Raw genomic sequence first — 25,160 nt, forward strand, 5'->3', positions numbered from 1 at the left:
CACTTAAATGAGTATAACCCTCAGGCCAGGTATACCTCACTAAATTGCACAGGCTTTAAAATACCAGCATTCAATTAAAAAAAAAAAATGTATCCATGGCAACCTTTTTGTCAAGGGAATAGTTACCTGAAAGGATACACATCTTTTCAGAGAAGCAGGGAGAAATAAAACCATGTTAGTTAACCGTGGATGATATTACTCGGGTTTGAATTTAATTAGGGGCATGATTCAGGAGGGGAAGGGGCTTTTAAGAAAGTTTTACAACTTACGTGCTTATTTCCAGTAGAGTGTGTTTTCATGCCTTATCACCAGAGAATTCTTACGTATCAGGCTTTCATTAAAATGCCATCAAATAGGGGTGCCTGGGTGGCTCAGTCGGTTGAGCGTCCGACTTCGGCTCAGGTCACGATCTCTCGGTTCGTGAGTTCGAGCCCGGCGTGGGGCTCTGTGCCGCCAGCTCGGAGCCTGGAGCCTGCTTCGGGTTCTGTGTCTCCCTCTCTCTCTGCCCCTCCCCCCACCCTCAAAGAAAAAAAAAAAAGCCATGAAATAACTTTTTGGGTTTCAGATGGTTAGGAATACATAGCAGCCCTCCATAGCATATATGGTGGGTATGTCCTGAGGTTTGTGCTGTGTAGAGATCTTTGGTGGTCATTTCCTGGGTATTTGTTACCAGAAAGGATATAGGATCATGTCAAAGTCCAGTGTTTGTACTGTGAGGGGACCTAAGTCATGCTGTTTCCAAGAGGCCCTCTCTGACCACATGAAAGGCCACTCTGTCAGGGCTGCGGGGAGAAACCAGGAGTCGAGCTTCTATGATATCTGTCGACCAATGGAGAGAAGGCACAGGGGGACTTTAGAACGGAGGCTGAAAACCTCAACTTCTCCCATCTCTTGGGTAAGGAGTGTCAGGCCGGGAAACCATTCCCTCCCCTCTCTTAGGTTTAGTCGCTGGGGCCTGTGAATGAAACTAACAAAAGTCAGATTAACAGGACAAAAGGCCCACAATTTTTCACTACGTATATGCGCAAGACTTCACAGAAAAGGAGCAAAACGCAAAGAAGCCGCGAGACTCCAAGCCTTGTCTACCCTTTTCACAAAGAAAAGAGGGATTGGGCTACAAGGAATGATAAAATGTGGGGAAATGACGAGAAGATACGTGAAGGAACTAATGGAAGATAAGGGCTATATTAGAATGGTCTGTTTATGCAAACATCTTGGTGTTCACACCCCGTCTTTGGTGATAAGAATCACTCTTCTCAGGGCGCCTGGGTGGCTCAGTCAGTCGTGCACCGGACTCTTGATCTGGGCTCAGGTCATGATCTCACGGTTCGTGAGTTCGAGCCCCGCATCGGGCTCTGCGCTGACGGCGCGGAGCCTGCTTGGGATTCTCTCTCTCCCCCTCTCTCTCTGCCTCCCCCCCCAAAATAAATAAATAAACCAAAAAAAAAAAAAATCACTCTTCTCCCCCGTGGTTCTCAGTTGCCTTTATTTGTTAAGATTTTATTTTGAAGTAATCTCTACACCCAGCATGGGGCTCGAACTCACAACCCCGAGATCAAGAGCTGGATGCTCCACTGACTGAGCCGGTCAGGCGCCCCGGTTCTCAGTTGCCTTTAGCTCAAAATAATCCCGACGCCAAAGTGGCGTATTTTGGGGTGGCATACATATTCGGACCTGCTTCACGAGGTAAACACACCAAGCTCCAGTGTCAACCATTGTCAGGCCAGGCTTCAGAGTCGAGCACGAAGCCACACAGGCCCCAGCTTGGTTTAATGAGTGGGTGTGGCTGCCTTCCAATAAAACTTTATTTATGGACCCTGGAATTGGAAATTCATATACTTTTCCCATGGCCTGAAACAGAATGCTTTCGATTTTTTTTTTTTTTTCAACCATTGGAAAGTGTTGAAAACCGTTCTCCACCGACCACAGTTGGCCTGAGGGCCGCAGTTTGCGGACCCCTGATATAGAGAAGAGGTTTCCAAACCCGCCACCTGGGAACTTGTCAGAAATGCAAATTTCCAGGCCCCACTCCAGACCTGCCCAATCAGAGACTCCAGGGCGGGCCGGTAATTGTGTTTTAACAAGCCCTCCAGGGGATTCTGACGCAGGCTAAACTTTGACAACCACTGATCTAGACCAACCTGTGGTTCTCAACCTTGGACTGCTCATTCTAATTCCCCCGGGGGGAGCTTGAAAAACAATCTCCCCACCCCGACCCAGCCCAGAGCAATTAAATCAGAGTCTGGGGTGGGGGGGGGGGGGGTTGGGGACCCAGTCAGCAATATCTTTTCAATCTCTTCCAGTTGGTTTCAAAGGGCAGCCAAGTCAACTGATGCTTTCAGTGTGCAAATAAGGACACCGACTTGCCGAGATACACAGCAAGAAATAGGTGTGGCATAGTCCGCTTAAATTTTTTTTAGATACGTGAGTGCGACCAAAGTGTTTTCGGTGCTGGAATGTATTTGCTAGAAGCTTCAGGAATAATGTTTTCTTTCATTACTAGCACTGATTGATTTTTTTTTAATGTGCATTTATTACTGAGAGACAGAGACAGAGCGGGAGCATGGGAGGGGCAGAGAGAGAGGGAGACACAGCATCCGAAGCAGGCTCCAGGCTCCGAGCTGGCGGCACAGAGCCCCACACCGGGCTCGAACTCACGAACTGAGAGATGGTGACCTGAGCCGAAGTCGGACGCTCAACCGACTGAGCCACCCAGGCACCCCAGCACTGATTAATTTTAAAACACATCTGGAAACTTGCCCTTTAAATAAAATGAAAACTAGTCTTAGAAACTCATTAGGCCGGAGGACGTGACTGATTGGAAGAAGGTGGGCGTAGAGGCTCAGAACAGTCCCACCTGCAAGCACGTTGGGGCAGAGGCGAGACTTCTGGGATTCAGATGGGGCGGAAAGTGACAGCAACCGGGTATCACCGCCGCCCCACCCCCACCCCCCGCCCCTACTGGCCAGCGCGTCTGAGCAATTGTTTCCTGTTCCGTATCTGGAAATCACGTAAGTAACTTTTAGTCTTAAATGTCACTAACGACAGCGAGAAGCCCACATTTGCACGCTTCCGATGAGTTTTCTGACTCTTCAGGACTCCCATGCCCTGGGCGATTCTGTTTTATGTTTCTTATTTTAAGTAGGTTCCACTCCCAACTTGGGGTGCACACTCACAACCCTGAGATCAAAAGTCACAGGCTCTTCTGACTGAGCCCGCCAGGCGCCCCCTGGGCATTTTTCTAAAGGGAATTTTCTAACGATGCTCTGTTCTGATTTTCTCAGCAGAGTTTGCGCCATGCACAGGCTGTGTACCCCACATAGAGCGGGAGAAAGTGAGGTACAGATCGAAACTGAGGCGATGATTATGAGTAGGGTTTTACGAGTGACCATCGGGCATTTCTATTGTTTTGGTAGTTACCTCATCATAATACAAGCTACAGTTTTTGAGCCTTTACGCTGCACTGCACTCTCATAGTTCTGTGGTTAAGAGCAGGTTTGCAGGGGCCAGTCGGCCTGAATGTGTACACGAGGATCTGCGGCCTCCTAGCTTTATGATCTCAGCAAGTCACTTTGCCTCCCTGTGCCTCAGTTTTCACTCCTGGGAAATGGGAATGATATTAGGACCTATTCTCATAGGGGTAAAGGAGAATTTGACGTGCTCACAAGTGGCTGGCATTCAGTAGGCCCTCGGTAAATGTTAAATAATATTATGTTTAAACAAATCGCTTTAGGGGCGCCTGGGTGGCTCAGTCGGTTGAGCGTCCGACTTCGGCTCAGGTCATGATCTCACAGTCTGTGAGTTCGAGCCCTGCATCGGGCTCTGTGCTGATGGCTCAGAGCCTGGAGCCCGCTTCCGATTCTGTGTCTCCCTCTCTCTCTCTGCCCCTTCCCTGCTCATGCTCTGTCTCTCTCTGTCTCAAAAATAAATAAAAACATTAAGAAAAAAAATTAAAAAAAACAAATCGCTTTATTCAAATCACAGTAATGTTGAGGGAGAATAAGCAGATGGGCCGTATTCACACAGTCATTAAAGGACAAAGTTGATACTTGGACTGAGGCTCTTTCTGGGATCGGTGCTCCTCGCCACATTGCCATACTGCACTGGTTGGGAATAACAGATCACGTATTTACGGGCAATGTTTTTTGCCATGTGTGGTAGAAACCGTGGCTTGCTTCACACATCCCTGGACCTTCTTTTCATCGGGACGGTTTTACAGTGCCGCCGCACGGCCCCTCCCACAGGGGAGTGTCGCAGGGAGAGGGGCCCTCCTCCAAACGGCTTCCCCACCCCCCACCCCCGGCCCCCCCAGCAGTGGTGTGCAGGTCAGTCAATGGTGGCTCCGTTTTCTCAGCTGTCCCAGAAGAGAACTGGGAAGTCATCCTAGTGTCCACTCCTTAACACATCCGCCCCACCAGCCATCCCATCGGCTCTACGGTCCCAACACAACCAGCGTCCACCCGAGCCTCGACGTCTCCTCCTCCGCGCCCAGCCCCGTCCATCACCATCTCTGACCCGGGGGCCCTGGTTGACCAAAACAGCTTCCTCAGCGACCTTCCTTCTGCCCAATAGGGCCCGGCGGTCACACTGAACTCTAAAGTGTCGACTGGCTGTTGTCACTCCTCGGTGTCCAAGCCTCAGAGTCTCCCCCCACCTTGCTCTGAAGGAAACCCAGAACTCTTCCGGAGATCTACTAGACACTACGCAACCTGCAACCGCCGCCCCCCCAACGCGCATGCACACACACACACACACACACACACACACTCACGCGCTCATGTTCCTGAGACCCAGCTCCTACCACCGTCACCCTCGCTCACTCGGCTTCAACCAGCACAGGCTCCCTGCCCCCTTACCAGAACCTCTGTCGCCCTCAGACACGCTTTATTTGTTGATTTGTTCGTCTATCTCCCTCCACTAGAAGGTGTGCCGATGAGGGCAGCCCTCGGCCTGTTTGGACCTGTCTGCCTGCCTCTCCAGCACCTAAAACGATGCGTGGCAGGTAGTAAGCACTCCACAAATACTTGCTGAATGAATGACTGACCGTACAGGCATAGAGAAGGCACGCCATTGCTTCTTTGTTAGCACGACGTTAAGGCATGAGAGTCCTCAGCCTTTTTTTCTTGCAGGAAGTCCTTGTCTTTACGCTCGAGGTCTTTGGATGCCCTGGGAGTGACGAAAATCAATTCGTAGGGATCTACAGATATCTGTATGTGGCTAATGAGATCAATGGCTAAATCACTGATGCACTAATTAGTTTTGAACAAGGCAAGATCCTCTACGGGCCGTGTTCCTAACTGTGGAAATGAATCACAGAGACGTATTCCGATGGGAAAGCCTTTGAGAAATTCTGAATGAAGAAGGAAAAACCTCATTTACAGTCCTAGAGAAATGGCCCTAAAATTTCATACCCTGCCCTGCGTAGCACAACAGTACCACCTTTTTCCACGAGGAATACGCCATCGGCAGGCACGTGTGTGGGTTTTTTCCCCCTACCTACAGGTGATCAAATGAACCCATCCCCAGGTTGGAAAACCGTTAAAGGTAAATAGAAATCGTAAGAGTTCTCCAGTGTGTTTTCAAAGATACACTCAAAGTACGTTCCTGAAGGTGTTTACAGGATAAGTAAACTTATCTCGAAGGTGCAGCGTGAGATACTTTGGGAGGCGTATTGAGGTTGGTGATTTCAGAACCGAATGGCAATCCACGCGGTGAATCCCAGACACCCCTGAAGGAGGCACAGGGGATGAGGGAGTGTTGCGGTGAGGCATGCGCTGGCATGCTGGGTTTTGATGCCTCTTTCCATGGGAGAGCCGCATCTGGGACCGGGGTGGCAGCGCCACGTTCTGGAAAGAGCGTGAGTTGTGGAGTCAGAGAGATGGGAGTCCTGTACACATCAGAAACGTGCTCCATTTTCAAGAAGGCCGAACGCATAACCGGTCTCGCCATGACAGATCCGGGACTCCTTTCATTTCCTCTCTTTCCACTCAGCACAAGTCCCTCCTGCTGGTCTCTATTGTATTCGATAGCACATCCCTTTAGTGCGGGTGTCCACTTTTTAATTTAAGGTTTAACTAAGTTAGACCTCCTAGAGCAGCTGGTTTTAGATCCCTTTAATTGGGTTAGATTAGTTTGCCCAGTTGAAGATAAGTAGAGCCAGTTGGTTGGTTTCTAGAGATGACCATAACGAAATTATCTTTTCCCCCACACAGATGGGAGTTTAGGAGAAATATCGGTAGGGCTTTCGGATAGAACACAGATAAAGCTACAAATAAGAGTACGGTTATCTTGGTCAGTGTATGACGTTATTTAAATCACTCACATTGAAATTATTTTAAATAGCAGCACCATGGGCACCTGGGGGACTCAGTCGGTTGAGCGTCCGACTTCGGCTCAGGTCATGATCTCACAGTTCATGGGTTCGAGCCCCACGTCGGGCTCTGTGCTGACAGCTCAGAGCCTAGAGCCTGCTTCGGATTCTGTGTCTCCCTCTCTCTCTGCCCCTCCCCTGCTCACGGTCTGTCTCTCTTTCAAAAATAAATAAACATTAAAAATTTTTTAAACAAAAAATAGATAGCACATTTATAAAATAGACAAACAGTATAAGCCTTTCCTTTTGTAAATTACTAAATCGAAGGAGAACGAAAACGAAGCTTCATTTGAATGCAGTTTCCCAGACATTTAAAAGAGCTCTTCAGTAAATATGGAGAAAGCTAAGGCACTGATACTCAACGTTTGCCTTTTTTTTCCTTGCCGCGACTCAATATGTTTATCTTGCATATTGCATCGGGGGAATAGTATAGGAAAGCCGATCTCAGTATGTGTGAATTTTCATAAGTGGTTCCCAGCAGAGGAGAAACCCATGATGAGCCATCCAGTTATAAGGAAATGAGAGCAACTATTATTTTCTTGGCTATGAAAAGAGAGCAGAAAAACACCCTCATCTGTGTCTAGCAGAGGAAAGAGACATGTAAACCATGATTCTGAAGTAGCTTTTATCTTTTCCGCCATCTTGAATCCAAGTATAGATATTATGTGTGGAGTGGGAGAGGGCTTCTGCCAATCAGGGGGAGAAAAATACAGCCATGCCTGCAGTCTTTCTGTGCATTTGAGAAGTGTCAATCTAAAGGATAAAGCATTGTCTTTTTACAAGCAAGGAGCGCAAATCCTGTTCAAAGCTTCTTTTGATTAAAATTTCTATTCACCTTCTGTCCATGTGATTATCAAAGAACCAGCCTGATTTGTTTGTTCCTAACATATAAAAACTGAGATCTGAATCACATAAGTGAATGTTGTTTTTCATCTCTAAGGCTAATTTAAAAATCAGCTTTGAGTATTAAAATATTAAAGGTTTGAGAGACTAACCCGTTTCTTATGCAAGAAAAATGAGAGAGAGAAAAGAATAAGAAGTAACGTGGTAATAATATAAAGAACAGTAACCAGTTATTTCCTGCCATACTTAAACCCAGTTTTTAAAAATGAATTTAAATCAAGGATGATGCCAGTTAGGAATAAAAAGAAAAATTGTTGTTGTTTTTTTAAATTAGTCTAACCAATTATTAAGGCATCAGGGTTGCCTTGATTCTGAAAGAATGTTAGTCTAAAGCAGTTTGGATCAAGGCTGTCTTAATATGCGTATTTCCCACCCTACATGGCAAATCAGTCATAAACTCTGAGCAAATTAAATCTGTGGTGGGGGAAAGAGGAAATGCCAATCAGATCATATGTGCGTGACATGGTGACATTGCCCTTGAGGTTCAAAATGCGCCATCAGGCACGTAACTTCTCGAATGCTCTACCCTGACTCTTTGGTTAACTATGGGCCAGATAATCATAACACACTGCTGATACAGGAAGTGAGTTCAAGGGCCGAGAAATTGATTTAATCACCGCGGAGTATCTTCTTGTTTATTTTTAATTATTTTTAATTTGTATCAAAGTAATCCATGTTCAAAGTGCAAATATATGAACGACTTGTAATGAAAACCACCACTCCATTCTGGGAGCAATCGCTTTCAACTCATAAAGATTTCCTCTGATATGTACTTTCATATTTCCTGTAACATGCTTTTATTGCTGTTTCTTGGTTTATGAATTTTAGACCGTATCTTTAACATCCCGCATAGGATCGGAAAGAATTAGCAATTTCTTTTTCTTTTTCTTTATTTTTTAATGTTTATTTATCTTTGAGAGAGAGAGAGAGAGAGAGTGAGCATGAGTGGGGGAGGGGCAGAGAGAGAGAGGGGGGCAGAGGATCTGAAGCGGGCCCCGGACTGACAGCAGAGAGGCCGATGTGGGACTCAACTCACGAACCTTGAGATCATGACCTGAGCCCAAGTCGGACGCTCAACTGGCTGAGCCCCCCGGGTGCCCCATATTTTTCTTTGTTCTTAAATTGCTTGTTTATTTTGAGAGAGAGAGAGAGCAGGGAGCAGAGAGAGAGGGAGAGAGAGAGAGAGAGAATCCCAGGCAGGCTCTGCCCAGGTGCAGTCAGCACAGAGCCCGATGCAGGGCTCGATCCCACAAACCGTAAGATCATGACCCGAGCCGAAATCAAGAGTCAGATGCTTAACTGACTGAGCCACTCAGGCACCCCAGCAATTTATTTTTCTCACAGAACATGGAGTTCAGGGCTCATTCAGAGACTCTAAGATGTCCTCAGGAATCCAGGACCCTTCTGCCTTTACTATTTTCCAGCTTTACCACTTGTTCCGTCCCTCTCATGGTTCCAGAATGGCCCCAGCCCCTCAGATGTCGCATCCATATTCCCGGTAGGGAAATTGGGAACCGCGAAGGGCAAACCGTGCATCTCTTTTAAGAGCTTTCCCAGAAGCCTTCCACAGCAGCTTCTATGAAAATTCCATTGGCCATATAGTTGTACATCACCAGCCACACCTGCAAGGGAGACGGGGAAATGTTCTTCGGTCCGGCACATTTCTGCCACCAAATACATTGAAGCTCTGTTGGAAAGAAACAAGGGGAAGCTGGGTATTGGATTGGCTGCCAGTAGCCTCTGCCTCGGTCTCTGTATCAGAGATCACTCCTGATTTCAGGAGTGTTTTAGGACTGTGCTTCCTTCTATGGGCATTCTTTTGCTCTTCCTGGAATTAATGATAGTGCCACCTTTTGCTTATATCTACGTGCACCTGTTCATCCTCAAATGTGATCCATCAGTATCATCCCCCCAGCCCCCCGGAGACCTCTGTCCGGGAGTTCTCCATCATCCTGCTATAGCTCAGACAGGGGCTTTCTAAGACCGCCCCAACTATCGTCTTCACTTCTCTTCATGTTGGTTTCTCTGCTTCTGAGACCCGTTGCCATATCTTCCCTGGTTTAATTCCCTCCTTTTGCTAAAACACATCTTTGAGTAGATTCCAAAGAAAGAGTAGAAGGGATGCAACATGTTGGCGTCTTTCTATGAAAGTAGCGGCATTCGGTCCTGACATTTGATGAATAGTCTGACTTGGGATAGAATGATCAGTTGGAAATCATTTTATTTGAACATTTTAGAGCTCCTCCCTTCCAGTGTTGTGGTTGGGAAGCACACGATAAGTCTATTAGCAAAATTTCGTTATTTATAAAGAAGAGAGCCTTCTACCGATGGAGGTTTTGCAATTATCGTTAGTTGCAGCGATTCAGTAAACATTTCTTAACTAATTGACCATATACTGTGTGCTTGTTGTTATCAGGGATATACAACGGTCCATTGGCTAGGCTGTAGTCAGCAGTTATTCAATCAAACTCTGATCTCGGGGTTGCTTTGAAGGCATTTGCAGATGTGGTTGACAGCCACAATCAGTCGACTCTAAGTAAAGGACACGATCTTTGAGAATGTGGGGGGCCCTCGTCCGATCAGTCAAAGGCCTTAAGAGCAAACCTGAGGTTTCCCTGAGGAAGAAGAAAGTTGGCCTCAAAACTGTAGGATGAGCTCCTGCCAGCCTGCCCTATGGATGTCAAACTTACCAGTGCTCATAGTCACACAGGCCAAGTCCTTGAAATAAATCCCAAGATGTACGTTATATATCCTACTGGTTCTATTTCTCTGGAGAACCCTGACTGACGCAGGCCTTACCGACCTCAGAAGCTAGGAAAGGGGTTAATAAGGCAAGTAAAAAAAAAAAAATAATAAATCATTGTAATAACTTTCTCCTTGCAAATCTAGGCGCAAAACTGGAGCAAAAAAGCAGATGACTTGGAAGCTGAAGAATTACTTTTGGGGAAGTAGGATATTATTGCGTTGACATGAAGCAGAAGGTTTAATTGGGAGTGTAGAGAATATTTGACAGCGGGAGGAGTACATAAAAACCATTGCCAAGTTCATGCATTAAGCTTTACCAGATTACTAAGAGGAAAATAATGAGGGATCAGCCCTATTTAGTTCATCAACAAAAACTAGGAAATGTCAGAATGTTTCACCTCTAAAAGCAGAGAATTATTATTATTTTTTAAATGTTTATGTATTTATTTTGAAAGAGAGAGAGAGTGCACATGCATGTGCATGGGGGAGGGGCAGAGAGAGAGGGAGAGAGAGAATCCCAAGCAGGCTCCACACTGTCAGCACAGAGCCCAACATGGGGATCGAACTCATGAACCGTGAGATCATGACGTGAGCCTAACTCAAGAGTCGGATGCTTAACCTAGGCACCCCTAAACGCAGAGAATTAGTACGTAGTAAGTTATGATTAAAATTTTAAATAGCATGATTTGTTTCACGTCCTTAGTTTTCAAGTGAGGAAATAGCAAGTTCAGTGCGTTGAAAACCCTGACCAGTTAGTCAGCTCCGTCCTGTCTGCAGGTCTGTCCTTAGGCTCCGTTCTCCGAAACCGTTTCTCACAGGGTGTCTATTCCTTCCGTTTTTGGATTCACAGATTTCTTTCCTTCTTTCCAGTGTCTGTCATCCAAAACATTCATACAAGCAATAGTTACCAAAAAACCTTTCCCATTTATGATTTTATCTGTCTTGGTCCATTAGGGGTTAGGATTTCAACATAAGCATTGTGGGAGGACACAAACATTCAGCCCATAATATGCCCAACTGCCCCCTGAAAAATCTGGACCTAAAGATGTCAGTTCGTCTGCTCGAAGTCCATCAGCCAGTTTACTGGCCACATTAACACCAAAAATGAACTCCAAATTACCCCCCGTGCTTCTGGTATCTCTCAGTGCTTCCATCAACCAACTGAAAGAAATGCACTTCATGAACGCCCGCACTCAGCGAGTAGAAACTTGCTTTTTGGTGACATGCTCTAAGAATGATAGGTGGGATTTTCCTTTTTTTCTAAATTTTTTTGTTTTTTAATGTTTATTTTTGCGAGAGAGAGACAGAGAGAGACAGGGTGTGAGTGGGCAAGGGGTAGAGAGAGAGGGAGACACAGAACCCAAAGCGGGCTCCAGGCCCTGAGCTGTCAGCACAGAGCCCGACGCGGGGCTCGAACCCACAAACTGCGAGATCGTGACCTGAGCCGAAGTCGCACGCTCAACCGACTGGGCCACCGGGGCGCCCCTTCCTTTTTTTTTTCTAAGCAGGGACCTGTGTTGTTGTCAACTTAAAGCAACTTCACGAATTACCTCGAATACAGTATTCCTCAATATATATATATTTATATATGTATACGTATATACAGTATAAAGCAACTGGCTTCCTGGATCCTCTGCAGGAGAATAAGTACACTCTTTCCATAGACCCCAAAGACTTCACTTGCACCAAGCACGCTTTCCAAGTGGCCGATTAGGCCATTTCAGCTTGGTTTTCACTGACTTTTAATGTCGTGTCCTGACACATATTTCAATAAACCACACGACGTTACTGACGGTCAACCATTATTTATGCACACAAGTGCTAATCCCATATGCTTTGACCCTAATAGAATCCAGAAAGAGGTGGCACACTTGTCAGGTGCCATGCTAATATCCATCCATGGCCAGGAGGGCCTGCCCAGGGCCACCTGTCCAGGCACCTGTTCCATTTGCTGTGCAGGTCTGTTTATCACCAGACCCGCACATAACCACGCAGGACTGTCATCTAGGCTCCGTTAAGACTACAACATCCCTTCAGCTGTCATCGGCAAACGCTGTTAATCACACACTGGGGAAGGGGACATCCTCTCCTTTGGTGAAGCAAGTTTCTTTCCTTGTTTCGCTTGACTTGCCTACACCGTTTCCGATGAGCGGACCTGATGTTCGCTCGATGGGCGACCCCCAAGGGGCCATTTATTTCATTGGAAGTTTTTAAAAATTATATTGGCGTATTTATAAATGAAGGAGACTTCATTTTTCACACCGTCCACTTTCTTTAGGCAGCTTCCGAACACTTCCGGAGACAGCATGTCTTACAACGAAAAGCAGAAAAATTCTAATCCCAAACACTTGATTCCTGGTACAGCGATTTATAACAATACGATCTTGGGCTACTTACTTTGCCTCCATGATCTTGTCTGCTCATTCTTAGCCTGACGACGGTGATGTCTACTTTGTGGTATTTTGGCGGACATTAAACGGCGCACGTCGGTGAAGAAGCTGGCGAAATGCTTGGCTGACAGGAGGCAGTCGCAAGTGGTGTTTGCTAATGACACCACCGTTAGCATTCCTGTCTTAGTGCATAAGGAGAAGATGGTAGAAATAACCGTCATCAATTACCACATCTCTTACCTTTCCTGTACTTCCCAGGGGCTACTGTCTATATTCCTCCTGGAGATCTTTGCAATCTACAGCTGATCGAATGGTGTTAAGATGTGGATGCAAACGTGTGGGATGCCTTCATATAAAAACATAAAAAATATAGTGTCTCCCAAATACACCCGGGAATCCGAGGTTCTGTTTCAGAAGGCTGGTCTCTCATCATGCACTCCGGTCTGAGCTGCACGTTGCATTGCGTTTTCTCCCCATGCATGTCGGTTGCCCACCTACTGCACAACGGGTACATTACAAGTGGCTGGGGTTACAGAGACGAATAGAACGCCATTCTTACCCTCCGGCGTGGCATAGTTTAATACGAGAGAGACGAGAGTGTATGACCACAGCGCCGATTCGGCGCCACCCTTTCTAACTCTGTTCAGTGTCCTGGTGGTGGGAAAGGAGCGAGTTCTTACACCGCGGAAATTGGCAAATGCGACTACAAATCTTGCCTTTTTTTTTTTTTTTTTTTTTTTTTTAAATTTTGGAGAGCTGGTTGTCAAACATTTGCCAGCACACCACTGGGTGTCTATAAACTGCTTTATGAGCATAGAGGAGGGAAGGGATGACTTCGTCTTGGGGCATTCTGGGGAAGCAACAGAGAGTGGTGACATCTGACCGTGTATGATGGTAGGGGAGTGGGTAAAGGAGAAGAAAGATGGATGAAACTTTGAAAGGGCACGGTGATGGTGAGAGGAAATTCCAGCTCATATGTACCTTTGAGATGATGACCGCAGAAGGCACATGCAGTTGTGAGAAGCTTTTGTTGAAGGTGATAAATTAGGTGCGCCTTGGGATTTAACTCGAGTGATATTTAATGGCAGCAGCTGGGGGTCGCTCCCTATGTCCTGGGGCTGAGGGCATACCTAGGGCAGGGATACGTACAGTACATCTCAAAGCAAATCGGAGTCCTTTGTGCGTCAGAAATGCTATTCTCAGGCTCCTCCTCAAAGCAATTGATCAGATTCCCTTAGAACAGGAGCAGGGCCTTTGGGATTTGCATTTTTAGCAATCTCCCCAGAAGTTTCCTTGCGCGCTCTGGCTTGAGAACCAATATCTCAGAGCTGGTACATCAATGCTTCTCAATCTGGCATGATTTTACGTCCCCCCCCCCGCCCCCCGCATGATTATTATTGATTGTCATGAGAATGCTACTGGCGTCTAGGGGGCCTAGACCCCGGCGCTGTTCAACATCCCACAACGGCCAGCACGGCACCCACCGCGGAGAATGATCTGACCCCAAGTGAGTAGCGCTGAGGTTGGGCTGGGTCGTAACTGAAGGGCTCCGAAGTAAGGACAAGTGGACTAAAGCCAGCCTGTGTCACTAGGCGGGCCCTTGGCCTACCGAGGTGGGGGGCTGGGGTGGGGTTATGGACCTCCTGGCCAGCAGATACTGGGCTGCTGAGTTTTCATAGAACTGGGTACGCAGATGACAGTTTTGAAACTGCCCGTTGGTTACCTGCTAACCTGTTATACAAAAATTTAAAAATACTTATGGAATCATTCTCACAAAAGAATCATTTTGGCCACTCTTTGGGGGGGAAAAAAAAGACGCCACTGGTGCCACAGAAAGTAGTCTTGGCTCGACGTGCACTTTTTTGAAATCCAAAGGTCGATTTGCCTTGAAATCATGCTGGCTGAGAGTTGAATAAAGTTCCTGTTTATGTGAAGTTTAGAAAGCGAACTTCGGGAATTCTTTTTCAGTCCGGGTTTAAGTTTACCAGAAGCCAGCCAGCTTTCCTCCCATCCTACTGAGCTGATGGCCAGCTAGGCCCTGTTCATAAGTTCACCACATTCAACCCTGTGGGGAAGGCGAACCCTAGAGAAAGGGAGATAGGCTTCCTTTAGTCATTTTCTTCTTAAGGACACATCAGCGTTTATTTTTCGAATAACCGTATTTTGGGCAGTTATGCCTCGGGCTCCCAACAGATAACGATTCTTGTTCCCTTGCCGCTTTTCAACAGATTTGCGTGCACCTTCCCGTTTCGGTTTGGGTGTTTTGGGCTGGATCTCCAGTTCGTCTATATGGAAATGAGGTGGGTGGCACCGTCCTCCCCCGAGTGCTCCCGTCAGTGAAGGTGTTCCGCACAAACCATTTGGTTTCCTCCCCAGCGTCTCCGCCCAAGTAGGGCTTCGGTGCCAGATGCCCTTTTCCAAACACGGTTGGGTCACTTTCCGGGCCTTAGGGTCGAAGCTAGTCAGTTACGCTTCGAGCGGACCCGGGGCAGCGAGATAAGAACAGCACTCAGGCTTCACGTTGGGAGCTTTCGCACCGTTTCCAGCGGCTTCCAGCCATTTAAATCCCGAAAGCTCGCTAATCCTCGCGGAGGCGGCCTTTCGGGCTCCCAGGACCCACCCCTTCCTCCTGATTGGCGGGGCTCCTCCGGGGCCCAAGCCAGCCGCCTACGACGGCTCGGAGCCCCGATTTGAAATAAGAGCCAGGCGGTCCTTGCTGCCCTGAGCCCGACTTTTCATAGGCTGGGGAAGGGAAGCTTGAGAAACTTGACATTGTCTTGGGCAGAGTGCGTGTAGCAACAGATCAAAGAAAAAGGAAGAAAACGTGCTCTTTGCTGCCTGTGGGTCTCCCTGAGTTGCTTTTGTCTTGCGGGCTTCTGTTGGGTTTGGTGTTTCCCCTCCGAAGACCGCGGCGTGGGCTTCGAGGCAGCTCGCTCCCTGCCGGATGGGTCATGGAATTCTAAACATGAGGCAGGTAAGCTCCGGGGGCTCTACGGGCCGGTGGGGCGGGAGGGCGCAGCCTGGGCCCCCCGCGATGGTACTCCGGCGAGCCTTCTGGATTAGCACATGCTGTCCACGTCCATCCATTGGCGGAAAGTCGGGGCTGCGTTTTCCTGAGGGAACCGAAGGAGCCGATTTCCTGAGGGCCCCCCCCCCCCCGGCTTTCCACCACCCCCCCCGCCCCGCTTTGCCTCTAATGGTGATCGGTGATGTCAGCCAGTCATTGTAAAGGGCTGAAAAGCGGTTTGTCGAATATGTAAATCAATTCCAGTTTGCAGTCGCCGGGCTGTGTCGTGCGGGGTCTTTCTCGAGCTTTTTTTGAAGCTTCTATCCTGTGCTTTGGGTTAGAATAAAGATAACTGAATATCCTGAAAAAGAATTACACGGGGCGTCTTATCTCATTTTGGCTTCCCATTCTGAGCACTTCACTGTGTTTGTGGCTGAGAAGGCGGAACCAGCCCGAAATGAGCCCAGACGGCCGGCCCTTCCAGAAAAATGCAGATTTATTTTTCTGTTCCAGCAGTTGTGAAACTGTGTTGCTTCTGGCCGTAAGAAGACAACCCTGACGCGGTGAGCTGGGAAAGGCTTGGGATTACTTAAATGAGTCTCTGAAAGGAATTCTAAACCGACAGCCTCTTCCGTGGCTTCGGGGCAGAGTGATAACATTCCTTATCAGCCCAGGCAGAGGTTTATGGCTTTGCCATTAAGAAAGGAAAAGGAAAAAGTGGGTGTATGAAGCCAAGAAAAGGTGCAATTTACAACTTACTCCAAGTTATGGAAGACTCTTATGTCAATATAGAAATATCAAGATCACTGCTCCTAGGAAGGGAAGACAAGATTGGAAAAACATGCCGGTAGGCTGGCAACGGCAGAAAATTGACCAGAGGAGTGTAAATTGCTTTTGCCAGCTCTCAATAAATCTGGGTAGGAAGAGTTAGCATCTGTATTACCGCCAGAAAAGCTCTTCACATCTTTTTCTAGATGAGTTCAGCACCCTCCACTCCGACAGCTTTGGGGGAAGTGATTTGCATAGGAAGCAAAACTTTCCCTTTGGGCGCCAGGGCGAGGGGTTTAGAACTTTCCGTCCGTTTCCTGCAGCCTCGGGAGGAGGTGCAGAGCCCCCACTGGTCGAGCGCAGAGACCCTCTGCCGCTCGCCCCCTAAGCCAGCGTGCTTGGCAAGTTTCTGTGAATGCAGGGAAGCACGTTTAGATCAGCAAGTGCCGTGTGTTTTCAGTGAACTGCCCTTGCCTTGCTGGATGGAGATCGTGGGGCCGAGGCTCGGTTTCTTTTAGTTCTGCAAACCCACAACTGATCCCATTCTTTTTATGTCGAGCCGTCGGATGGGATGGGGGGAAGGAGCGAGAAGCCCAAATGGGAAGGATTTAAAAGGAGAAAGAGGAACGCAAAACATTTTTGACAAAGGTCCTCAGCTGGAACAAAGAAGTCATTTGATCCCGGGCACGGCCACCTGTCCTCTCCTTGGTGGTGTCTGAGCTCAGTTTTCAGAATCCCTGTTCCCACACGATCCCTGTGGAACGGTGGCACTCCCTGTGCCCGATGCCAAAGGCAGGCTGTCCGGCTTGGCATGATCTTCCCCATGCCTGGCTTGCCGTGGCATTCGCGCGAACTGGAATTCAGCCCGGTTTTGAAGTTCTAAGGGCACACATGTGATGGCTCCTTCGTTATTTAGTGAGCGAACGACTTCCGAATCTCGCGACTCTGTGTGCCTAACGATGTTTTGGCCTGTTCAGTACTCGAAAAGAGGGTGGGATGCCGCGGGGGTGGGAGGAAGGGGGAGAGAGAGGGAGGGTCATTGCTCACCCAAAGAATCGGGGCAGTCCAGCCTTTCAAGAATCGAACACATTGTTCCACGGCAGCTAGAACAACAATGTGGAGGGGATGAGTGGTGGAGTTCTTGGTGTGGATTAATCCTGTCTTGATCTGAGTTTCTCTCGGGCCAAACTGCCGCGACCAGGCAGGGTGAATCGCACCCACCGGCCAATTTGCCATCCCAGCCCGGCAGCCTCAGCCGGATTTGCAGCGTTCACTATCAAACAGGTCCCTGTGTCATCCGCTCTGCAATGAAATCCAATCTCTTCTCTGAGGAGTGATCCGTCCCTAGGGCTGCACAGTGCTGAACAATGGTGCGGCAGCCAGGAGACCCCTGCCACGTACGAGCCATAGCGGGTAGGCAGACAGGGCCAGCAGAATTAGAAAGCTGCTTGCCCTGCGATGAGATTCAGAGGGGGGGTTTAACTTTCTGCCAGGGTGGCAGAAAAAAAAAACGCATAGAAGGATAATATTATTTGAGGGTTCCTAAGGTCACGCCGAATTAGGACAGACGAGAAGTGTGAACCTGATTTGCCTTTATCAGGAAGTAATTTTAAAGTGTGTGCCAATCTTTCTCTGTACTCTGGTCCTAAATGGGACACTCTCCTCAAACTTCCTTGAGAAGGAATTTGCCGTGTTCCCAGGCAAAAGGAAAGGCCTGGCCACCTGTTGTAGAAGGCCGGCCAAAAACAACAGGTTTCCCTCTGGCATTCCTGCAACGGCCCGATACCCTCCCTAAAGAGCGCACCACTCATTGTCCCCGCACGTGAGAAGGACAAATAATTCTTTCTCGAGCTAGGAAAAAAAAAAAAATCAGCTGCTCCAGACGAAATTGCCTACCAGACGTATTTTGTGTTTTTAATATCCTGACGACTTCCCAAAACACGCGAAGAGAAGAAGGTGCGCGCTCTATTTCTGATAGACTAACACGAGTGTGAAGGGGAAAAACAAGGTAGTGAGCCAGTGCTTTAAGCAGCTGCTAATTCTTGCAAGGCCAGCCTGGTGCTATTACAAGGAAGCTGTGACTCGGCCTGTTTTGCATTCTTCAGATTGGAATTAAAATGCCCAAGGACATCTGGTTTCATAATGAATGTCTTTGTATTCATCTTTCCTTTGAGGATTAGAAAGTCCTTTACCAACGCCATCTATTTATTCTCTGTCACATCCCCAGGAGAGAACGAGGTGGCAGTTTGATCCTCATTGAACAAATGGTGAGGTGAATGAAGGCAGAGAACAGTGACGTAGAATGAGACACAGCAAATTAGGCAGAATTCTGGGGAGGAATCCTACCCGCTCCGAAAGGCAGGCTACCTGTGTGTGCCAGGCTTGGAATTAGAAGCGATAGGTCTTAAAACAGGCCTCCCCTACAGCATCCAACTATGTTTGATGGCTTCCTTCATTTGAAAGTCAAGCCTCTAAAACTGTAAAAGGCATTTCTGTTCTCATTTGTCCCAACACTGAGCTAGGAAGATACTGTAACTAACCAGAATTTAAAATAGGGTCGTTTTGAAATACTTCTCGGTGGCTTTTCCTCGCCATTCATTATGAAGTGCGTTCGTAGTTTGCTCGGCTGTGGACCGCGTAGGCTGTGGGCAAATCCTTTAATTTGTGGGCACATGTTATCCGCAGGCATTCCAGCAAGTTTTAAGGCTAAGTGCGTGTGTGGATGTCTCCTGGCTTTGATCCCTTGTGTGGTAAATAGACATCCAAGGTAGCTATGGCAACCTGGGCTGCACGGTGGTGGAAAGGGGGGATTTGGTCACTGGACAAAGAGCAATTTGTTTGATTAGAGAAAGGTGGGGCCGATCAGGACATTTTTTTAACCCGCATGACTCCAGGATCTCAGTTCATCTAAGGCATTTGGGTTTTTCTCGATGGGCAGAAAGAATTAATGGTTAGCCGGGACAAAGTTAATTTGCAGATGGAATTTAAATGCTTTGCAGTCAAATGGTTGCTACTTTCAAAAAAGCAACTTCTAAAATGAAAGGGGAGGCCAACATATTCTATCAGTATCCCTGTCGTACCTAGTGTGAACGTTTGTGTTTTCAGAACTCGGTGGGCTTTTAAAAAGAAAGACCACAATCGTTTGGGCCCTGTGCATTTCCGTTCTCCACCTGCAGAGGTCAGGCTTGAAATGTCTTACGATGGAAGGCCAGGCGGTGGGCACCGCTGGGAGTCGGGATTGGAGTCGGGGAGAATTGCTCTGCTTACTTGGAACAATTAGTTAGCGATTCTTTAATCTTGTGACCAAAGCCACGATGAAAATGAGTTCATTCAAGGAAGAGAATATCAAATACGCTGTGATTAAAGAGAGGGCTACAAAGCCAGGTCAAACGGGAATCTAATCTCCATTTAGATATGGGACAGTTCTATCAACATCACTCCTTTCTGGCTCATTATCAACTCCTTTTATTGCACATGAAACTCATCTCAGGGGTTTTGTTCTAGAAGGTTGTTTGCCTGGTTTTTTAATCTGGCATGTTCTGGAAATGTTTTTAAATGGAAGGACAAAACATTAGGGAGGCTTCTGGATCCACAAGGTTCCCTCCCCCTCCCCCACCCCACCCCCCGGAGGAAAATGTCCCATTGGCACAGATTTGGATGGCTAATGGCCTACAGAAAGTGTTAAAGAGGGCAGAAGACTGAGGCACTGGAAAAACATGACCTGAGCTGAAATCAGACGCTTAACTGACTGAGCCCCCCAGGCGCCCCTTAAGTCTTATATATGGTTAACTGTTTATGATGAGCATACGACAAAGTCTCTCCTTCATTTCTTACATCATTCAAGGACACTTACTGAGTACTTACAGAATTACCATATTCAGTAGTTCATTCATTTGCATTACTTTATAGTTTTTTTTTTTAATATTTATTTATTTTTGAGAAGCAGAGACAGAGTGCCAGCAGGGGAGGGGGAAGAGAGAGAGGGGGACACAGAATCCGAAGCAGGCTCCAGGTTCTGAGCTGTCAGCACAGAGCCTGATGGGGGCTCAAACTCAAGAACAGCGAGATCACGAACTGAGCCGAAAAAGGACGCTCAACTGACTGAGCCACCCAGGCGCCCCCATTTATGCTAGTTTAAATGATTTTTGTATGCCAGGCCACTTTGGGGCTACGGGCATGATTTTAATATGATCCCCGTCCTCAAATAATCTTTGATCTGATATATACTTTATCGTTCCCGTAGCACAATGTAAGTTACTCACGGGCAGAGTGCCTGCTTATTAACAACTATATTTGTATGGATAAGAATCCACTTGATAAATTGATGGTAGCCAAACCCTTCTTGAACTTGGGAGACTTGACAAATGATTTGTAATTGTGAAGTTTAGTTCACTTTTAACCACATATCCATTTGTAGAAGTTTTATGAATCCCTAGCTAAAATCAATGTATCATAATTCTTTTTTTAATTTTTAAAATGTTTATTTATTATTTTTGAGAGAGAGAGAGAGAGAGAGAGAGAGAGAAAGAGAGCAGGTGGGGGAGGGGCAGAGAGAGAGGAAGACACACAATCCAAAGCAGGCTCCAGGCTCTGAGCTGTCAGCACAGAGCCTGACGCAGGGCTTGAACCCACAAACCGTGAGGTCATGACCTGAGCCGAACTTGGACGCTTAACTGATGGAGCCACCCAGGTGCCCCTATCATAATTCTTAAATAGTAATTTAATCAAATCTTACCAATAGAGAAAAATAACTCATAGGTACTCCCCAATCTTGGAAGACTTTATGCTCTAAGGGTCTGTTGTTTGAAACCCAGAACATTTTCCAGTGAGAAATGATTCCATTTCTAAACATCACTATCTTTTTTTTTAATGTTTATTTATTTTTGAGAGAGAGAGCACAAGAGAACGTGTGCAGGGGAGGGGCAGGGAAGGGGGAGACAGAGGATCTAAATCGGGCACTGTGTGGCGTGGGGCTCCAACTCACGAAGAAGTCAGACGCTCAACCGACTGAGCCACCCAGGCACCCCTAAACATCACTATCTTACAAAATAACCAATCTAAGGGGTGCCTGGGTGGCTCAGTCAGTTAAGCGTCTACTCTTGGTATCTGCTCAGGTCATGATTTCATGGTTTGTGGGTTCGAGCCCCGCATTGGGCTCCACACTGAGTGTGGAGCCTGCTTGGGATTCTCTCTGTCTTTCTCTGCCCCTCATACGCAGTATCTCTGGCTCTCTCTGTCTCTCTCTGTCTCTCTCTCTCTTTCTCTCTCTCAAATAAGCAAACTTAAAAATCTGATTAATGTCAGATTCAGTTCTGAGTTTTGAGGGCATGCCTCCATGTTGCACAGGATGGAGCACAGAGGGAGAAAGATTTGCCATACTTTTGGTAACGGGCCAGTCTTGGCAAGGTTTGAAATAGGAAAGGTTTGCGCCAGTCGCGCTTTTCTTTCTCCATCCTTCTGATACCTTCTTGGTCCTACTGGGACTCCCTATTCTAATATACAGTGAGTTGAGTTTCCATAATTGCCCAGCCTCCCCCCTGTCCCGCCCCACCTCCAAACCACACTCCTATTTCCTCTAGACAATGGTCCCGACCGGGTGTTGGGGGAGAAGTAATATGGATGAGCTAAGAGCTCATGACTCTTAGCCCTTCAAACCTCAGGGCGACCCTTTCCTTGGAGAAAAAGCAGGCGGTAGAGCCTGGAGCTGCAAAACTCACGATTGCCCTTTCAGGGACAACATCTGTGGGCGAGGTCACGCCTTTGGCAGATGGGACTTGCTGATGTGACTGCCTGTGGGTCAGACCTCTTCATTTGTTCTCTTCTTAGCATCCTGCCCGAACTTCAAGACTCACTGAGGTCTTTGGGAATGGCAGCCAGGGAACCACAGGGGGCACGGTGCCTGGCACACAAGAAGAATCATTAAATATTTTGTAGGTGGAAGCTGGATGAATTTTAGCAGGAGAGAGCATTTTCCGGGGAGCGTTTCCGAGAGGAAAAAAAAGGGCGTTCGGTGGGGGAACAGTAAGGGCCGAATAGATGGACATTAGAGAAAAATGAAACTGTGTTGCAGCTGCTTAACCATGGATCCCATTCAGTTGCCTTCTGGGTGAGGACACAGCCTGGAACATGGCAGGTAGCTTAGCTTACATTTCCATGATGGGGCTACACAAGTGGTTAAGAAATGGAATGTGTCCTCCAGTAGCTGAAAGCCCAAAAGCAAGATAGAATCTGCTGCTCGCTCTCGCTGAGCCCAACCTGGTGTTTTAGGCCTTTGGCCGCCATGCGGTTGGTTTGTTTTGCCAGGTGAGTGGCCTGCCCAAGGTCACTCAGCGTCTGAGCGAACGTTTCTGAGAGAAGACTGAAGTCTTCTACTGTCTTTTCTGCATGTGGTGGCCACATTTTCTCCATGAAATTCAAGACATATGCTGGACCAAGCATTTTCACTGCTTCTGGGTGTGACAGACTGTCTGAGAGTTATGGTTAAAATGATGAAATAGAAATTTCTGAGACGTTTACCGGTTTATGGAGACAACAGGACTAATACGTTTTCGAAGGGTCCACGCAGTAGACCGTGTTATGTGTCATATGTCAGCTTGCGGAGGGTGGCTTCGGTCGTGTGTGTTTTGCGGTGGTCTTCCCCACACGATTAAGAGGAAAGGAGCTCTTTGTGGACAAGTGGAATTTGTTGAATGCCCGATTGGGTTGCCAATAACTGGGTGAACGACCAGATAAACGTATAAGTGGAAGGCATCGGCAAATATTAGAAACCGACTTACTTAGGCGATGCATTAGGAATTCAGACAAAGAGTACTGGTGAAAAGTTGAGAGTCTGTGGCTTGAAATTTTCACTCAGAGGAATGCTTTACCCTCCATCGGGGGCAAAGGTAGGAGCAAGTTTACTTCTGGAACCTGAGTCTTCTAGACTCCCCACCTTGTGCTCTTTTGACTGTACTGCATGCCTTCTAGTAAGACATCATTTGGATATTTGGGGTCACAGGCCAGTTCTAATTTAATGTGCTAACAAATGCCAAGGCATTTCGAACGGGTTGATGGTTTCTAGGGAGTCAAGAGTCAGGAGAGACGGCAGTCCCTTTGGGAGCAGATACTATCTGAAAACTCCAAATCCAAGACTCCAAAACTCCAAAAAATCCAAACTCCACGTAGCCTTCTCTTTGGATTTTGTACTACTTTTGTCTACATATTCTTTGCTCCGATTTTCAATAAGCGTGAACCTGTCAGAGAGTAAAACCTTAGGAGGATTATGTTTACACAGGAGAAAGTTTGAGGAGTGACCGAGTCCTTTTTTTCTCCCAGGTGAATCAAGGTGCTTTGTGGAAATAGTGCAGGAAAATGAAATGGAGAAATAGAAAGAAATAGAAATAGAAAGAAGAATGTATGAGTTCTTTTAGTCAGCATATGGGAGAGCAGAACGGAAAAATTGGCTACTCACCGAGTGACTCAGTTGAGGCTTTTTTCATTGGTCAGTGTTTAAGGAGGATTTCTAAAGAGAGATCGATGCTGCTGATCTGGTATGGCTCTGAGTGAAAGAAGGAAAAAAAAAAAAGCCCTAATAACTGAGCGAGAGAAATTTCTGAGTGGAGAAGAACATGAGACACTTTCGGAATATTTTTTAACATTGTTTTGGTTTAACTAACAAAGAGTGATAAGACATGAATTGTTTGTGACAGCCCCGAACATTGATAACAGGAGACATTAATGCCTGCGGACACAGCCTACATGGTAAAATTCTGGGAGCAAAAATGCTTATTATGTTAGGCCAACACGCTTTGACCTAGTTTTGCTTTTCTGCTTGGAAATTATGTCAGTATTCGTTACATCATTCCCACAGATGAGCAATTGCACATTCTTGTTTATTTCAGCGTCGTCGTTTTATTAGTTTTGTATATTTAGTTCTGACCTCCAAGAAGCCAAACTAATCCTCATTGACTTGCATTTTCCTTTTGAAATGAGTCTTCTGCATGATAAAGAGGGAGGATTTTATGTATTAACAAAACAATCTAAGATGCAGTCTTCAAAGACATTCACTTCTCCTTGATCGGGAGCCATTGCCCTCTCCAAGGCTCCAAAGGCCAGCCAGTTTTCTGCTGATCAGAATTAGTCTTCCTTTCTTTGTCGTTTGGGGATGGAATAGATTACCGTGCCTAAGACTGCCATAGTTGAATAACAAAAAAATTACGGAAAACAAAGAGCTCGATGGGACATTTCCCAGCCCATCATCCGTAAGTTTGCCCATTGCGTATTTCTGCTTTATTTATCTGGTAGAAACTGGCCCAACATGTTTTTCCTATTTAACATTTTTATGGGATAATTTTCAAAATGAATTATTTCCTCCGTTGATTTCAAACACATTTTTTTCCCTGCCATTTAATACTTTATATCACTAGGGGAATGAACCACTTAATTCCTTCGTACCTTTATGAACTCAGATCTTCAAAGAGTGTGTGAGTTCTTGCAGTGATCAACTTACATCACATTTACAAGTATAATTTGCTACCAAAAGACCTTGGACGGTTTTTGGTGCACATGTTTTTGGCATTCCTTATTAACAAATGTAATCAGGCAAAAGCCCCCAAGAATATGGATTCCTGGTTCCTCTTCAAAACGCGACCGTTTGCTCGTTTTCCAATTAAGTCCCTTTGTTGTTAGCTCTTCTGCAAATCCTGTCTGAATGCAGAAGACCCGAGAAGCGAGCGTCCCCTTGAAGCACTACCAAACCAGCCGAATTGTATGTAACCAGGTAAACTGCTGATTAGCTGCGGATCATTTAAAGAAACAGTATGAAAGTAATTGGCCCAGGCGCAAGTCCTAACTGTGATCCGGTGGGGGGGGGGCTTCAAACGCTGTTTGAAACTGTCAGCTCGGAGCATTGTAGTTTCTGTCTTATCCTTATGCCGATTTAAGTACTAGCATCTTGGAGAGAAACTTCTTTAGAGGATTTCTGAAATCCCTAATTGGT

The 25,160-nt window shown here is 46.8% G+C and overlaps 1 protein-coding gene across 6 annotated transcripts in view; it reads left to right on the top strand.

Moving 5' to 3' along the window:
* MID1 (midline 1) overlaps nt 1–25,160 on the top strand; it is a 547,050-nt gene that overhangs the window by 383,570 nt on the left and 138,320 nt on the right. Inside the window, exon 1 of one of the 6 annotated variants that reach the window (XM_053891847.1) lies at nt 15,119–15,382. The exons of 4 other annotated variants lie outside the window; for them this stretch is intronic. The gene's annotated coding sequence lies outside the window, so the exon portion shown is untranslated. Of the gene's footprint in view, nt 1–15,118; nt 15,383–25,160 lie in introns of those variants that run through there. One more of the 6 variants, XM_019417857.2, reaches the window with a different exon arrangement.

This window comes from Panthera pardus, unplaced genomic scaffold (assembly GCF_024362965.1).
Source record: "Panthera pardus isolate Hobbes unplaced genomic scaffold, ASM2436296v1 HiC_scaffold_27, whole genome shotgun sequence".
NCBI lineage: Eukaryota > Metazoa > Chordata > Mammalia > Carnivora > Felidae > Panthera > Panthera pardus.